Source organism: Dermacentor andersoni, chromosome 4 (genome assembly GCF_023375885.2).
Source record: "Dermacentor andersoni chromosome 4, qqDerAnde1_hic_scaffold, whole genome shotgun sequence".
Taxonomy (NCBI): domain Eukaryota; kingdom Metazoa; phylum Arthropoda; class Arachnida; order Ixodida; family Ixodidae; genus Dermacentor; species Dermacentor andersoni.
In genome coordinates this window covers 184,063,523-184,069,688 of record NC_092817.1, presented here as the reverse complement: position 1 = coordinate 184,069,688, position 6,166 = coordinate 184,063,523, and the positions used below count along the sequence as shown (strand labels likewise).

The window sequence follows — 6,166 nt, the reverse complement described above, 5'->3', positions numbered from 1 at the left end:
TGTTTGCGATTGTGTATCATGTCGGAAATATTATTGCGAGCTTACGATGCGGCATTTGTGCCGCGTGCATTTATTCCAAGCCGTGATCCGGCGAAGAAACATTGCAGCGAGCATCGCTGACGCTGCACTACGCTTTGCCTGAAAATAGGATCCCACGGCGACCTCTGCAAACACACATCCTGCCTGTTTGTTCAATGTCTGTTTTATTTCGCTCCCGAGTGAAGTTACGACGAGAAAAGTTTGCCAAAGTCGGGTGCCTACTGTGTGTTCGTGTACTGTGTCGCTGCGTTTCTCGTCGGACGGGGTGAAGTGATGGAGTAAAACCATTCTCGGGAGAAATGAGAAAAGCGTGCGCGCGTGAAACAAACCTACGAGCGTCGCAAGAGAAAATATTTGCAAAAGCAGCCTCCAACGCAAAGATTTGTCGCCGTCAACTTAGCGTGAACGATCGTTTTCAGTAGTGAGATGGCCGAGCATCTAACGGCGGTGCTCGTGCGTTGTGTAGCTCCGTCGATTGATTGCTTTCCACCAGTGTTCACCGCGCGCGCAAGCTGTAGAATGCGTGCTGTGGCACAGTCACGCATAAGTTGTGTTGCCAGCGCTCGATATGGTTTCCCACAACATAGCTTCGCGGTGCTTTTCAATTCTTGTGATATGCTGCAATAAAAAATTCCCATGACAGTGTTAAGAGGACGGTTTAAAAAAAAGAAACGTACGAGAAGGTAGGCACAGCAGCTTGTGAACCCACTCCTATAATACCTCTACCCAGGTCCGTTTGTAAATGTGTGTATGTTTTCTTGCGTTTGCTATTTTTTTTTTATTTCCCACATTTCTTTATATTTGAGTTTTTCTTAGTTTTCGCGTTTGTGTGCCTCATTCCATGCACGTTTGCGCATACTCTTATTTCTGTCCTTTTATTTTATATTAGCGTTTGTTTTTGCTAGTTTTCTTTCACCAAAGTCTTCACACATTTTCATTAACGAATCTCATTCAAAGCACTAACTCCTGTACACTGCAGCGCTGGCCTCTTCCATCTCATTAAAACCTTTCTCACTGGTCTACCTCGTCTTCTCAATCTGCCTACTCGCTGTGTTTTCTGTCCTTGCTTCTTGTGTTGTTGCTGCAATGTGATTAACAAACTTGCTCAAAACAAATTTTGATTGCCTATGAAAACAGAAAGATTTAGAGATACATTTTCTTAAAAGCTACATGTGGGTTGCAAAGCAACTTTGCCTCTTACCTCTGTTCATGTTTATGCATCAGTACATGTGGCAGCTCGCCAGAAGTGCACATGAAAGGCTGCATATTGCGAAGCAACATCTTTCTATGCTGTTGCATTTTTCATGTATTCAGTCTTAGTAAACAGACGGTTTCGCTGCCCATCACATATGATGGTAAAAGTTTTCAACACGAATAACATTGTGCAGTGGGGAGTCATTTCCTGTCTGACGCTTTCGTCATTGCAAAGACATATTTCTGTGAATGGAGCCCAGCGAGGCAGCGCACTGAGAGCTTTTGCAACTTTCATATTTATTACTTCACAAATGTCATTGTCTGAACCTGGCTGTCCATCACTATGCCGATGGCTTGTGAATTAAATAATTGCCTCATAAAAACCCATTCAACTTCACTCAGCATTTTTTAGTACAAACAATGCTAGCAGAGCTACTCAGGGTGAATAATTGCGCTTACATTGGTGTTACTTGCCCGGTCAGATAAATAAATACAACAATGGCTGTGGCATGACTATGATTTGATGTGCAGACTGCGAACGGTGCCTTTCAAGCGTGCCCTCGACAAAACTTGCCTGGGCCAGGTAACCAAAATAAGCAATGCCACCACATGAATGTGTTTTTGCATGCAAGCTGCCAGAAGTGGCTGTCCTTTTTGCGTTTACTGCTGCCGTTTCACCAACAGTGGCGACGGCATGACGGCGCTTTGACGTGCAGACTGCTAATGGTGTCTTTCAAGCTAGCCCTCGAGTACTTCTATGAATGGCTACCCGAATGAGTATTTTGGGCCTCACTAAGCTAATGATGCTTGATAATTGTTGTCTTATTCGCATTACTTGCCTGGGTCAGATAACCAGGTTAAACAATGCCACCACATGAACGTGCTTTTTCATGCAAGCTGCCAACAGTGGCTGTCATTCTCGCGTTGATTGCTGCCGTTTCACCAACAGTGGCGACGGCATTTACTGCGCTTTGACGTGCAGACTACTAATGGTGCCTTTCAAGCGTGCCCTCGACTACACTCTAAGAAAAGTTTACAGCCTTTGGAGTGCCCCTTCTGCCACACAACAATAATCGTCATCTGCTTTGATGCGTTTCCTTTCTTTAACGCTGCGCGCCCGGTACTTTCCAGTAACGAACGGCATGCGCGTTATCAGCATGATAGCACTCCTGACAGGAAAGTAGCGGGCGCGGCGTTTTCAAGAAAGGAAACGCATCAAGGCAGATGACGATTATTGTTGTGTGGGAGAAGGGGCACTCCAAAGGATGTAAACTTTTCTTAGAGTGTACTGCTATGAATGGCTACCCGAATGAGTATTTTGGGCATCACTAAGCTAATGATGCTTGATAATTGTTGTCTTCGCATTACTTGCCTGGGCCAGATAACCAAAGTAAACAATGCAAACACATTAATGTGCTTTCGCGAGCAGGCTGCTAAGAGTGGCTGTCAATTTCACGTTGACTACTGCTTTTTCGTGTGAAGCTGGATAATGGCTGCCTGAACGAGAATTTTGGGCCCCACATATTTATGCAGGGTTAATAATTGTATTTGCATTTACATTTTCCAGAATTTCAGCACGTTTCCATGACAGTACTTATAATGAGCATGATCTGTGCAGGACGTTGCTTTTTCAGAATTGAGCTTCCATTAAAAGGAATGTGTCACCAAATGAACTGCTTATGTATTTGAGAAGTCACGGGAGAATGCTTGGCTGCTGCCAACCCACCGGCAAAATTTGGGTATCCCTAATAAGGGCTGTTCTTTCGTTAATAAGAAGCTGTTATGCTTCATCGAGTGGCTCAATGCCGGACAGCTCGCAGTCGGAGTCGCTTTCTTCACTGTCATCTTCCCCCAGCTGGATGATGATGGGCCGGATGTGGTCACTCCCACATGTATCAAGCCTGAACTTTGCCTCCAGATCCATCACGTGGTGAATGTTCTTCCTCCAGTCTTCCGCCGTTACATGCTTGATTTTTCCCCTGAAGACGTCTTCGACCGTGGACAGCTTGAAATCTCTGTTGTCCGCAGCGATGCCATTTTTCACCTTTGCCCACACGAGCTCAATACAATTTAATTCGCAGTGGTATGGTGGGAGCCTGAGTACAATGCAACCGGCCCTTTCAGCTGCATTGTCAACAATGTAGCTCAGAAAAGCGTGGCTTTACAGATGCTACCAACTGAAGCAGCTGCTTTTTAACCATCCTTTCGGTGTAGGTGATGTTTTTGCTTTTGAGCCACTCCTGTATTTTTTTCTTCTTCCAAGCTGTCGTCGGTAATTTCTCTTCTCGCCGGGAACGGTAAGGTGCATTGTCCAAAACAATGACGCTACCAGCAGGCAACTTCTGCAGAACGTTATTAAACCATCCGTCGAAGCGATTGCCGTCCATTTCTTCGTGGTAGTCGCCCGTTTTTTGGCCTCGGAATATATCTAAGCACCCGTCGACAAAGCCATCCTCGCTGCCGGTGTGCGTCACAATCAGGCACTGGCCTTTCCCAGAAGGTTGTTTCAAACCCGTCGACAGGCCATTTGCTCGAGCACATAGGCGTCCGCGCTTCTGCACCACGGTGTCTGCACACACGATCGACCGAGTGTGTCCCGCCGTCACCCATGTCTCGTGCAGGAAAAAGATCTTTCGGCCTTCCGCCCGGTAGCGCTCCACGTCACGAAGGTAGTGATTCCGCCATTCAGCTATGTCATCCCGGTCGGTAAGCAGCGAATAGCGGCTCCTCTTCTCGTGCTTGAATCCGATCTCGACAAGCAGACGACGCACAGAACACCACTTCAGTGACGAGAGATCCATGCGATTCGAGAACTCGTTAGTTATCTTCTCGACCGTCGGTATCTCGTTGCGGCGAAAGAAATCGTGCACACATGACCTCAGCGCGCACAACGTGAAGCTGTCATACTTCGTGCTGCGTCTTTTCTCCGCATTTCGTGGGCGGTTTCGCGAGGGCGTCGACAGTTTGCCAGCCGAAATATGCGATGCATTGTCCTCCCTCCTCACCTTGAACACTGTGCTTTCGCTGACACCGAGCATCTCGGCGACAAACTTGGTCGTGGCCTCCACGCTGTGTTACGCCAATACGTGTAGCAGTGGAGGATCATATTGCGTGAATCGCTGTTCAGGATGTGGCCACTCTTGTTCTTGTCGAGGTTCCTTGGTGGTGTGGACATCGAGGCGACACAAGGCTCGTTCGGCAACAAAGAATCGCATTCCGATGTCACTTCGTTGGGCTCCATGTCGGAAAACTCGCACGGAATGCCTTGCGCAAACTGGCGAGATTTCAGGCTCGCAAAAAAAGGAAAAAATTTGTGAAACACAAAACCGAAAAATATAAATTTTATGCTATTTAACACCATGAGTGTTTATTTAATACGATGAATGAAGCATTTTTGTACCTTTCCTGCCTCGAGTATTCACGCCCCATGTTTGTAATGGTTGCGATAAACGCATTGTTTTATATAAGTACTTATTCAATAGCAACTGATTCATTTTAAGCTCGGAAAAAGAGTAGTAAATCTGCCGTGTAGATGTAAACAAGCGCAAAAGCCATGCAGAGCTGCTCTTTCTACTTTTCTCACTTGCAATGAAGCGAAAGAGCAGACGACAGGAAGCGTTGTGGAAGGCACGGTGTTATTTTTTTTTTTTTGTCGTGATCCGCCATGTGCTGTAGCACATGAGAGCTCTACTAAACCAGTCATCAAAATACAAAAGTTTTTGTTTATACCGAGAATTGCGCGTTTCAGAAGCACGGTTTCTTGAGCGGGATTATTTTATTCGCGGAAGCAATCGGCTGTCGCGCTTCGGTCGTCTGGGCGGGGCCAGCGGGGCCTCCCCTTTTTTCTAAAGTTGTATCCGACTATAGGTGTGTGCTTGCACGAAACGCGAAGGTCGCGCAGACGTGATGATACCTTGTACCGACAGGTTTGTTGAGGAGTCCAGAAGGCGGCAGTGATGATCGACCCGCGGCATTAATAACCACCGAAAAGGGCGTCGCAGACCAAGGTCAAGAGTGACAGATTTCTGGCCATGCGTTTTGATGTTGCACCCGTTGACGGCAGTGAGAAAAGACATGTCATGGCGAAGTCTTCTGTGGTCTTGAAAAGTAGGGGGAATGACACAAATTTCCGCACTACTGTATGCAAGGTATCGAGCTTTCCTGACAGGGTCGGTGACGTAGAAGAGACGGCTTGATGTAGGGCCAGTAGCACTAGCCGTCAGTGAATGGTCCGGCCATTTCCCGGAAAGTTGCAAGGCGAACGTGACTGCAGTGCGCGAGTATCTGGCGTGATACCAACAAATAAAGGGAGACGGAGGGTGTGACACATTCTGGTCATGTAAGCGATGCCGCTGCTGATGGCTATTGGCCCGAAAGTGTAGGGCAGCCAACTGGTTAGTTAGCTCCTATACATGCGCAGCAAGGTGCGTGCTTGAACTGTCGGGTTCGTCAAAGTGCTGCTGCAACTGGGGTTGTGTTGCAGCGGGTGCATTACAACGGTCAACAGTGGATATCACAGGATGGAAAGAATTCATAATCTGGTTTGCCATCGTCGCTAAGGCCTCCACAGGTGTCGTAGTAGGTGAGGCACATTGAATAAAGTGTACCCAGCTCGGTAGACGCTGGAAGAAGAGCTACCGAAGAGTTTTCGAGTCTCCTGCTGATGGACTGGTTCCCAGGAGTTGTGTCATGCGGCGAAGCAGCTCAGTCGGTTTTCTGCCACCAAGTTCCTCCGATGAGAGGAGTTGTTGAAAACGGTCGCGATTCGGTGGTGCATCGTAGTAACTCCCGCTTAAGAGTTTCGTACTGATTATAGGACGGAGGAGCTATCAAAATGTCGCGGACCAAAGTGGCAGTGGCCGAGTTAAGCGCACTCACGACGTTGTCGTACATGGCCGCCTGAGATGTGACTCAGTGACGGCGAAACAGTGCC

At 47.5% G+C, this 6,166-nt stretch overlaps 1 protein-coding gene across 1 annotated transcript in view; it reads left to right on the top strand.

Moving 5' to 3' along the window:
• LOC126530499 (lysozyme C-1-like) overlaps positions 1-6,166 on the top strand; it is a 101,728-nt gene that overhangs the window by 44,933 nt on the left and 50,629 nt on the right. The gene's annotated exons all lie outside the window — the stretch shown is intronic.